The 12,073-nt window shown below is 40.5% G+C and overlaps 1 protein-coding gene across 1 annotated transcript in view; it reads right to left on the bottom strand.

Moving 5' to 3' along the window:
* The window catches only part of Znf407 (zinc finger protein 407), a 430,584-nt gene that overhangs the window by 57,883 nt on the left and 360,628 nt on the right, over positions 1 to 12,073 (bottom strand).

The following is a 12,073-nucleotide window of genomic DNA, read 5'->3' as shown; positions in this document are numbered from 1 at the left end:
ATCAGTGGATTAATGTGCTCATTAGGTTGAGGCTCTTATAACCCAGTCATTTCACCTCTCAACCTCCTTGCATAGTCTCATAATGAGGTTTGTGGGGACAACTCATATCTAAATCATAACATGCTTGCAAAATCTTAAGTTCTCTGTTGCTACTGCTTTGTTTTGGTTTCTTCAGGTCAGTAGGAGCAACCAGAAGGAGCATCAGATAAATGACAAGAAACAAAATATCTGGGACATCCTTAAAGAATCATTTCTTGTCTATCTGAAATGAAATGGAATTGGGCACCCTATACTTTTATTTGCCAAATCTAGTGAGCCTGCTTTAGAGGATCCTGAAAAACAAGTCACCTCATTCGTACAGTTTGGATGACAGAAAAGCAGGCTGGAGGTGCTCTGCATTTCAGACAGCCTGGGGGTGACGAGCCCACTACGTGTGAGCTGTGAAATGTGTTGGCTTCCCTCTGCTCTGCCTCTTGTGGCTCTGGGTTTACTACTCACTCATTTTAACTTAATGTGTCCTCTGCCCAGAGATGTTGTTGACTTGTCTAGCAATCGTTGGTGATTATAAAAAGAAAAAGAAAGGTCTTCTTTCCCTGACCAGTATTCATGAACTACATGACATTCTGGCTTCCCAGTCCCCTGCCAACTCAGAATATCACTGCATCACAACATTCTCTACACAATGTTACCACATCATGTCTCAGTGACTACTCTCCCCAACCTGCCTTACACTTTAGGGACTGATTACCTTCATTATTCCCAGAAACCCATAGGCTGCCAAGCTCTTGCTTAATTTATTCCCCTTTCATTCGCCTACCTTCTTGCTGTTCCTCAGTCCCCCTGCCCCAACTTGGAGAAAAGGGCACACATGGCCCAACATAGAGGAGTATGAGGTGTGCGAGGATCTTGTTTGTTCAGAGCACCCCACAGTCCACAGGCAAACCACTAACATACAGGTGCACATACAAGGTTTGCCCTTCTGTAAGGACCACAGGACTTTATAAATCTTCTGGGGCTTCTATTCTATGTTGTTGTACACAGTCCTGAGGTCCTGCTCTGCTTTCTTGACAGAGCCTCTAATTTGCCCAGCTTGTGCTGCTCCTTCCTCATGCTCAATTCCTACTGTCATCTGCAGTCAGCAGCTCAGGGAAAACCTCACCCCCCCTTCTTCCCTTTCTGAGCTGGACTCTGTGCTGGACCTGGAGAGAGAAACAGCACTGAGGCCTGGCTGCTGCCCTGGAAGCTCATGGTCCAGCAACCACACACGAGGGACACTGAGGATCCTGAATGGAAATGACATACTTTTAAGAAGCAACCTAAAAAAGATAATTTTAGAAATGACAAACAATAAACCACAGGGTTTAAGCAGAGAGATATGATCTGAAAAGAGATGCTCCTGTATCCTCTAAAAGGCAACAGACACTTTAATTTGGCCCCGATGTCAGCATTCTGACCATTTTAACAATTCTCAAAGCACTTTATGTACATAAGTTTTATATTTTTAGTAGAAGCACAGTTTATCATTACTTATATTCTACAATGCTGTCAGTATAAATTTGAGCACAAAGTAAGCAGGTAATATTAATCATAATTTAGTAGTGAATATAAGAATATATGCATTAATATATAAAATCTTCATACAGAAAAAAGGGTCCTAAGGAAAGGGTAAAAAGTGGGAGGGTCTTTTATGAACTTAAACCAAAGAGCAACTGTTTGGTGGAGGTACTGCTTTAGCCCCCTGAAGAGATGTGGCTCTCGTCATCAAGTGCTTACCTAAAGTCGACTTTGACATACGCACAACTCTTACCTCAGAATACAGCACTGGTTTAATTTTATTAGACTGATGATATTTCAAAAGTACTGAGAAAAAGAGCCCAGGCCTCAACTCATGTGGCCACTTCAGCAGAACTAATGGTGACAGCTGAATGACATCAACCCTTTGCAATTAGAGAACTTTCACAAACTGCAAAGCATTTCACGACCGTTTTCACAACAATCTTCTGAGATAGGGCTAGGTCGTGTCATTTAAAAGTTAATTCTGATTAAGTATTATATTCACATGTTCAGACCTCGAAAGGTACATCAGTACATTAGGTAAGAACTCCCTCCCCACCTCACACCCCCAGACACCAGAGCGAACACCACTGTAAGGCTGTGGACCCTCGAGCAGGTACTGACTAAACAGAAGCACACACAAGTGTGCTTGCTCTTTCCTTTTTTTTTTTTTTTTTTTTTTTTTAGTTGTAGATGGACACAATACCTTTATTTCATTTATTTACTTTTATGTGGTGCTGCGATGGAACCCAGCCTCGCATGTACTAGGCAAGCGCTCCATGCGGAGCCACAACCCAGCCCTTGTTCCTTCCCTTAACGCTAAAGGCAATTCACTGCACTCACAGGTCTTCCCCTTGCTTTCGTCACTCGATTAAACAGAGTTCCCATGATGTGTGAAGACCTATCTCCTCCCTTCCTACAACTGCCATGCTCCAAGGTGTGGCACCACAGGAAGATCACACACGGGGGAGCCGTTGGCAGAGCCTGGTGCCAACCTGAGTCATGTTATTCCCGGCATCATAATCCCACTGGAAATTAAGGCTGCACCATCATAAAAGTGGCAAGGTAGGGGTGCAGTCATTTTAACTACACTGGCCAATCCCCTCAAAAACGGAGGATGTGGGCTGTGTTCCCCAAAGTGACCGCTTCTCATGAATCTGTTCTTCTCATGGGCATCACAGTATGTATGAAGCATTCTCTTTCACACTGTTAACGATCTTTGTGAGATGTGCGCTCAATGTTTTTCTTAAATAAAAGGACTCAAATGAGAAATTTTTACTACTGAGACGGGCACATTTTGGAGTAATATTTCTATTTCCCTGAGACAAACTAGGTGACTTTAGGTATCTTTTCCTTTAGAAATACACTCTGTACTGTGGTTATGGTAGTAACAAAAAAATGCCCAAAAAATTAAGCAAGGAGGAAAAGACATCTGAGTAGCAGTGTGGATAAACTAACAAATGTAAATGAAAAATGTAAATTTTACTTTTGTAAATGGAAAAAAAAAAAAAAAATTTGTGTCACTGGAGTGGTTAAAATCACCCTTTCATGGGATCAAAAAAGTTCCAAGGGGGAAAACACTCCAGCTCACACATCTGTAGTATTTTTGTTGTCTTGATTTTCTAAAGATGGTATGTCTTGGCCTCTGCAAAACACCCAGCAACGCATCCCTTTCCTTTCGTTCTCCAAGTGGCTCTGTTAGTACCGCCCTGGGGCCAGCACTGACTGCAGAGCTGCTAGAGGCCTCTAATTGCAAAGCCCTTGCAAGGATTGAACTTGATCATTCACTGAATTGTTGAGTTGATGGGATTCGTGTAGCTGGTTATAAATTGATAATCTAAATTAATTCATTCAAGCAGAAATCGATTCTGTGACTCCTCGAGAGCTTGTAATAATGCTTACCTCCCACTGCTCTCTGCATCCTCTGCTTCATAATGCTGGTCGGAAACAGCTGGATTCAGGTGACCTGCTAGCTCATTAAATTTGCTCCACGTGCCTTCTGGTAAATGATATTAAGCTGAAATGTCCTAACGTTGATTTTTTTTCTTTAATTTTATGACAGAAATAACCTAATTTGTAACACAAAATAACAATCTCTTTGGATTACTTTGCCTTGTTAAAATATTTTATGCATTTTTCATTTACACGAAGGTAATGGAAAAACACTTAAACTATCTGTTATTTAAGCCACGAGAGATATGTTACTGAAAGTCTGGTAGCTGCAAAAATGATTGTCTTCTCATAGTCTTTACTTTATATCTGTAATAAAAGGCAGACAATTCAATTCATTGGTTAGTAAATAAAGCAGGATAGTTTTTATTTTATTTTCTCTGCCTTGCAAGAACTAAAATCAGATTGCTTTTTAAATTCATTTAGAAATAGGACTCATTACTTTCCTTCTCTGTTTCTAATCTGAAGTGTCTAATGTCCATTCAGAGCCTCACATTTTATTCATCAACAGAAGTTGTAACCTAGTTCTAGATCTCATACTGAAAGAATCATTTTCCGGTGATTCTCTCCCTGTGAACATAGGTCAAATAATGAAATCAGAGCACCTGCTTTCTGTGCACTGGAGACTATTAAGTGCTAATTTCTAGTAACCTCCTGACTTCATTGCCTTTTCTGAATATATTTAAAAAAAAAAAAAAAACCACTAGAATGGTTGGACAACATGGGTAAAATGTTTTCTAAGACCATCAGCAACCAATCATTTTTATCACTGCAAGTGGTAAAGCATTTCTCAAAACATGGAAGGTGATTAATTGAAATCTCCAATTCTCTGTCTCTTCAAATGCTCTACCACTTACCTAGATACCTGATCATCATTTTATGACCATAACATCTACCACTCTTAAAAGGTAGGATAATGGTTTACTGGCCTGCCTTTTCCAAAGGGAAGGAATCACCATGCCAGAGACTCTAAACAGGCTGATTTAAAAATAACGTAACATCATGAAACTTATAAACATATTAATTCTGAACATAAAAATGGGCACGTATTTTTTCTAAATATGATCCTTTATCATGGGAAGGTATTTAAAAAGAAATTATTTTGAAAGTTTCTAAAGATCCTGTTTATATCACATTAAGAATAAAAGTGAGAAAAACTTAGATCCTATCTAAAAATAAAAATAAAAAAAAATGGCTGAAGATGTGGCTTGGTGGGTTCAATCCTCAGTACCAAAACAGAAAAAAAAAAAAAAAAAAAAAAAAGAATAAGTGAATCTTTAATCCTAATCCTTAAAAATTAGGTTTCCTTTAGAGGTCTGCATCTCACTCATTTTGAATGAGCGACTGCACTGTGCGTTTTTATTGTGAGATATATACCTCAACATAGAACTAATGTTTAAGCAATCACTCGAAATACAAATAGGTGTCTCTCATTGAGCACAGTTTGCTAAGGTGGAAGAAAGGGAGAGGAAAGAAGAAAGTCCTCAGATCACCTCACAGGGCCTGGTCAATGGCCCTCGGTCAACCAGTGGCAAGAGGACGGGACTCGAGGCCTTCCCTTCTTCCCTCACCCTCTGCATTTCCCATCTCACTCTCTGTCTGAATGTTTTCTTTAAAAAAATTAAAATAAAAGAGGTAGGCAAAAATCATTGATAATTTCTATGAAAATGTTAATCTAGAAAAAAATGAAAGATAATAGAGTAGATGTACAATGAGCTAAAAAGTAGATGACCCAGAGCTAAACACACCACTGTCAACAAAATAGTTGAACTGAAGTAAAAGACTACTTTCTTAGAGGATAAGTGTTAAATTTTCTCTGGTTGCCTAACACCTTTATCTTGGATGGGTTCACTGCACAGAGTGCCCACCCAAACCCTGACCTTGTCCAAGGTACAATCACACCAGGTAGGTGACAGCTGTAGCCTCGACCCAGCCTCCCGGGTGGCCCTGCTGTGACCCTCCAACTCTTCTCTCAGGGCAGCCATGGTGCTGCTTTAAAACACAGGTGCTCTTCCAGTAGGCCCAGGCCTCCACAGCTCCTGTGCCCTCAAATCCAACTCAAATGGCAAGGCTGCCAAGTCCTGCCTTCCTTCTAGGCTTCTCTCTTACTCAACTAAGAAAGAGTCACACTATCCTTTAAATTCTGCAAACTTGCAAATACCACTCAGCGACTAAGAAATTGTCAATTAACAAAATATTCAGGGAAGTGAGTAACTTCATGATTTAAAACAATGTTTTCACCCAGTAAGTCAGACAAAGAAAACACTCCAACGTGTTCTTAAACAAGCAGCAACAGAACCAGAGTTCTTAGTTCTATGTTTGAATACTTTTCTAATCTCCTTGGAATTTCTCTACTTTTATGTGTAGGCAGTTGGTAAATTGGTAATAAGCCTCTATCCCTTTATTGTTTTAAAAAAGTGCTACTTGGTCTTCAACTTCACACCCAGAATTCTGGGCAAAATACATGGTCGTTGCTCACAGACTGCACATGCCCTCCGTGAGATTCCCAGGTCCTGAATGCCACGTCAGCTTTGAAAACAGTTTCCTGATCACAGGACACTATCAGAAGCGAACTGAGATGCTCCAGCCGCTATCATCTCAAATTGGAAATACTCAGCCGCGGCAGTGCACAGCCTGGCTCCCAGCAGAGGGTTGCACTCTGCACAGCAGCGCCCCGGCCGCAACCTGCCCTACACCCATCCTACACCCGTCCTCAGTGCTGCTTTTAGTATGGACACAAGCTCTCTGGAAACGTCTGCTTTAGTCACCTTCGTGGCTCTTCTGGCATTTCTTCACTGTCGATTTGCTGGCTTTTTGGCCAACAGCACCTTGACTCGGATTTTGTTTGTTATCTTTGTGTAACTCTTAATTAGACATAACTTCGAACTTTCAATTGGTATGGAGAGCACAAAGAACTCTTACACTTGTATCTCAATCCTCCTTGTAAATGTTCTGTTAATATTTCTTTTATCTACTCTTTCTTTCTATACACACATTATTTCTTCTTTCATGAACCACTGGAGAGTAATTTGCAGAGTTGATGCCCTTTTACCTGTAAATACTTCTTTGTGAGCTTCCTAGGAATGTGGACTTTCTCTTATATAGCCACAGAAAAACTTTCAAGGCCTAGAATTTTAAATGATGCAATAAAACAGTAATGAAAAGAAAAGAGATCCTGGTCCAGGATCCCACAGGCCCAGGCATTTAAGGGTGTCTGTTAATCTCCTTTACTCTGGTCAGTTCCCTAGTCTGTCTCTCATGCTCTTCTCATTTACTACACGTATTGGCTAGTCATTTAGTAGAATGTTTGTTAAGCATGGGTTTATCCTATTTGAACTGTTTTTCCACATTCCATATCTACAAAGCATTTTCCATTCGTTTCAACCACTTAAAGCCCAGCTCAGAATACATTTTCCAAAGAGTCCTCCCTTAGGCTGGGAACACTGCTCACTGTTACCTGCTGAATACATCTTGCCTTATTCTAACACTTCAGTTTCCCTCGTATTTTTCAAAACTTACTTTACTGAGGTATAATTTATACTCATTTTAAGTGGACACATTTTAAGTGAATGGTTCATTTACGGTTTACTGAATTTTGACAAATATGTAGCCTTGTGACCATTGCCACAGATAAGAGTTGGAACAATTCCATCACCCCCAAAAGTTTCCTCCTGTCCCAGTCCCAGGAAACCATAGGTCTGGCTCCTTCCTATGGATGAGGATTGCCTAGTCTAGACTGTAAAATAAATGAGATTGTACAGCATGTTCTCTTTTGTTTCCAGCTACTTTTGTTCAGTGTAATGTTTCTGAGATTCTTCTATGTTGTATATTTCAGTGGTTCACTTGATTGCAGAGTAATATTCCATTTTAGAGATAATTAGTCTCAATTCACCTGGGTGTTAGGATTCTTTTTAGCTTCTGACTTACGAACAGAACTACCGTAAGCATTCATATATAAATCTTTGCATGGACATATGCTTTTATTGCTCTCAGGTAAATTCCTAGGAGTAGAAATGTTGGGTCATATGGTAAGTAAGTATATGTTTAATTTTATAAGAAACTGTTAAGCTGTTTTCTAAACTGGCTGTACCACTTGACATTCCCACCAGCAATGCATGACAATTCCAGATGCTTCACATCCTCACTAACATTTGGCATTCTTAGTCTTCTTCATTTTATCCCTTCCAGTGGGTGTACAGTAGCATGTCATTATGAGTTTAATTTGCATTTCCCTGGTGACTCGTGATGTGTAGCATCATTTCATGTGTCTTTTAGCAGTTTGAATATTTTGTTTATATATTTTTACTTGGTTCTGTTTTCTTAAAATCCAGTGGTAGCTGTACTTTGTATATTCTGGACTTAAGTCTTTGGTCAGGTACCTGTACAGCAAATATTTTCTCCTAGTGTGTGCCCCCCCTCTTTTGAATGGGATCTTTTGCAGAGTAGAAGCTATCAATTCTGATAGAGTTCAAATAACATTTTGTTTTATGGTTCATACTCTCTGTGTCCTTGCTAAGCAGCTGAGGCCCACACCAAGGTCAGGGAGGCTTTCTCTTGCATCTTCTAGTAGGTTTCATAGTTTCAGCTTTCATATTAATTACTTCTACAGTCCACTTCAAGTTCAGCTTTGTGAAGAGCAAGAGGTAAGGTCTGGGTTCAGGTTTTCCTCATGTGGCTGTCCAAACAGTTCAGCACCATCTGTTGAGATGTGATGGTATCCTTTTACCTTTGGATACCATCACAGAAAACCTACTAACAGTAGAGGGGTGGGTTTATTCCTATTTGTGTACCAAAGCCACCCAGTTTTTCTTACGCAGCTTCATGGTTAAGGCTTGAAGTCAGTAGTTTAAACCTTCTGCATTTTCCTCCCTCCCTTCCTTATTTTTTCCAGTCTTTTCCTCTGTGAGCTTCTGTTCAGATAGGTTTTAGTCTGTTATCTTCGAGTTCACTAGAGTTTTCTTTTATATAGCATTTAATATCCTGTTAAGCCAATCCAGTGAAATTTTTGTTTTGTGTTCTAATCTTCAGCTTTAGAAGTTCCAATGGTTCTATTACAAATTTCCCATTTCACCTTACATTTTGTTCATATTTTTCTTTTAATCTTTGAGTATACTAAGAACAGGTTACCTACAGTTCTTATAGGTTAGTTCCATCCTCTCTAGCATGTCCAGTCAAGTAACTAATTTTGCTCCTGATTATGGGTCACACTGTGTACTTCTTTCCATGTCAGGTTATTGGATGACAGATAACATAAATGTATGATACTAGATATTTGGGTTTTCTGACTTCATTTTAGAGAGCTGAGGTTCATTTTGACTGTAGTTACCTTTATTTGTGGATCAGCTTGATTCTTCTGAGGGTGCTGTTAAGCTTTGCTAGGCAGGATCGAGAACAGCCCTACTACTGAGGCACGGTCCTTCTGGGAACTCTGCTGGATGCCAAGGACAGCCATGAGCTTTCGCCACCCACCAGCAGAAGCTTGAATGGCGCTGGCCCAGAGTGCCCTCCACAGTGATTCTCCACAAGCTGTTCTCCCTGGCCTCCTGAATCTGCACTGGCGTTTGGACTGGCACTCAGCTGAACCTCCAGGAAGCCCAAGCAGATCTCTGGAGCTCTGTATCTGTGCAGTTCCTCCCTTCCTTGTGCTCCCTGCTCTGCAAGTCCCAGCTTCAGACCGTTAGCTCCTCGGGTGAGTCTGCTGGGCTCTTTGGGTGGTTTTCCTTGAACTATGACACCTGCAAAAGGAACACGGTGTGGCTCGCCCTGTCCCTCTTGTCCTAGGATCAAGGTCTTGCACGCCCAGGTCTAATAATCTGAGAACACTATTTCACGTATTCTTTCCAGTGTTCTAGGTTTGCTTTATCGAATGTCAGGAGGGCAGGTCCTACACCAGTTCCTCCTGCATGGGGAGAAAGGGAAGTCCTTTTTCTTCTGTTTAATCTCTACTTATGTAAATATTTTATAGGTGGACATAGACTTTTTTTTTTTATTCAGGAAATACCTTGCATAGGACATTACATAGAATAAATGTTTAATAACTGACTGCTGAATATGAGAATGGCTAGTACTATGTATTGTAGGTTTCCTTGGCCTCTGAATGTACACGCATTGGCAGATGAAGTGGCCTGCTGAAGCATGCACCTTCTTATTGACAGAGCTGTGGCTTATATGTGCTGGTGCCTGAAAGATTATTGTAAGACCTTAATGCACAGGCTCTGGACGATCACATCCATACACTATTTAAAATAAATAAATTCTAACTTTTCCAAGTGGGAGGGTCCATCATCTGCATTTCCCTCCTTTGACACAAGTCTGAAGTTTCACCTTATGCTACTCTAACAGTGTATGTTGACATTACACAGCTTTTGCACACGAATCTCCAGCTTGCCATGTAAACAAGTTGTTTTCCCCCCATGCCATTTTTCTCTCTCTGCCTGGAGCATTCTTGTGCCATTAAGATCCTTGAAGAGCCTCTTTCCTTCCTAGTACCTTGGCCTTTTAGCTGTGTGATCCGTTTGCTGGCTGCTTGTTTACTGCCGTCTCAGTTAGAAAAGGTGCTCTGTAGTCAAAAGCAGCTTTGTTTAGCTCACAGATGGGGCCCAGGTACTCAGACCAGAGCCTAGCAGAAGACTCAGGACATTTTTGCTGGATGAATAAATGCACCTTCTTCATTCCTCAGCTGCAATTGCTACTTACCACTTGTAAAAAGCATGATCTCAGCTCTTGCTGAATGCGGCAATGCAGGGGTGGGGAGGGACAGCCCCGAATCCCTTACTAGCTTTCCTGCTTCTATTCTAAGCTGAGGAGTTCTAATTTACTTGAGGTTCATGCAGAATAATGAACTTTGGCCCTATTCTTTTGAAACCATTGTAATAAGATTGATCAGAGTCAGGGAACTTGTTGAGGGGATGTGAAACACTGAATACTGGTTCTGACTCAGTACGTATGTCTCTCCTACATCTGAGAGTTTAAGTAGAAGTAGACTAAGTGACGTCTACTAAGTAGACTAAGTAGACCAAAAAGATTTAGTGGGCTCAGAAATGTTAGAAAAATCACTGATCATAAAATTCAACTACTTCATAATATCTATGGAAAGTCTATTAAGTTAAGGATAAATTTAGGAAATGTTGAAGAATTGCCATTTTAAATTTAGTGACCAATACTGAACACTTATATTTTAAAGAAAAAAAATGCCAATCCTATAATGCAAGTACCTCATTTTAAATAGAAAATTATCATTCTTGACTGAACTGCTCCTTACTGAAACGGTGATTACTTATTTTGAAAATAAAATAATCTAACTGCTATTAGATTTGCAATTCTCTAAATTTTACTGGTGCCAAAGCATTTAAAATATACAGTTCTAGAAATCAAGGCATTACAGGAGGTAAACTAGTTTAAAACAGAACCATTTAATCTTTGAAACACTCCATGCTATTAATCTAGCTTGAGCTGAACTGTGGGTACAAAGACAGCCACAGCAAGGCCAGAAAAGTTTGGGTCTCCAGGCGTTTGTCTTTGTGGTCTTAGTTACCTAGCTTTGCAAACTGTAACTTTCTCACAGTTTGACTGAATTGTTATAAGCAGGTTATTAAATAAACTAGAAAATTCAATATGCAATACGCTGAACTAGAACATCGGACACCGGTGTCATCTGCTAGTGCCCTTGGTTCCGCACCAGTTCTTTCCCGGGACTTCTCGGATTTCATCGCTCTTTGCTGAGTGGCAGCTCAGCAGCCCCCTCACCTTCATGGCACCACCAATGTATCTGGGCCATCTGTGTCCCGAAGATAAGGGAGGAAAGATCAGCACTTCCCCTTCCCCATGTGCTCAGCTGCCATTCTTCAGAAAATACACAGAAGAACAGATTGCAGTTCATCCACAGGGCAATCCCACATTTCACCACACGGTATGGGGCACGATTCTCATCCAAGCACATCTGAGGTCCTCTGAAGACTGAATGCCAAAGTCAAGAGTTGACTTCTGTAAGAGCCATTGTGCCATTTGTGAACGCTCATGGCAAAGTTTCCCGCAAATCACTTGTGCAAATATAAGTTCAAAAGGAGCTCAGCCTATAACATTTTACACTGTGTACGAATTATCTGTGGAGTTATAAAAACTTTGGTTGAAGTTTTCAGAAAACCCTGTCAATTCTTTTGTTTCTGAAAGAAATTTCTGTTGTCATACATACAATTTCAAAATGTTAAACAGCATGTAGAAATGGAATATAATCAGAAGAGTGTCAAAGTGAATCAAATCAAGGAGTTTAAGAGAAAAAAAGATAAAATTAAAACAAATTTACTTTAAAAACTACAATTTTGCTGGAGTATTTTACATCCCCTTGGCAACTGCCCAATTTAACCAAAGCTGATCATGTTAAATGTGGTGGAGCGTGGGTAAGGTACTAAGAACACCATTTGGCGACAGACTCAGGATGCACATGAGGAAGTGGTGGGCCTGTGCACACGGAACGCTCCACTTCTGTACACCTAGCGCCACAGGGCTGCCAGCTCCACTGCTGTCTACTGCCTTCCTTCACCTCTGCAAGAACCTTCACAACCACATCAAC

This window comes from Sciurus carolinensis, chromosome 15, assembly GCF_902686445.1.
Source record: "Sciurus carolinensis chromosome 15, mSciCar1.2, whole genome shotgun sequence".
Lineage (NCBI taxonomy): Eukaryota > Metazoa > Chordata > Mammalia > Rodentia > Sciuridae > Sciurus > Sciurus carolinensis.
The sequence above is the reverse complement of the archived record's forward strand: the minus strand, read 5'-3'. Positions and strand labels throughout refer to the sequence as shown.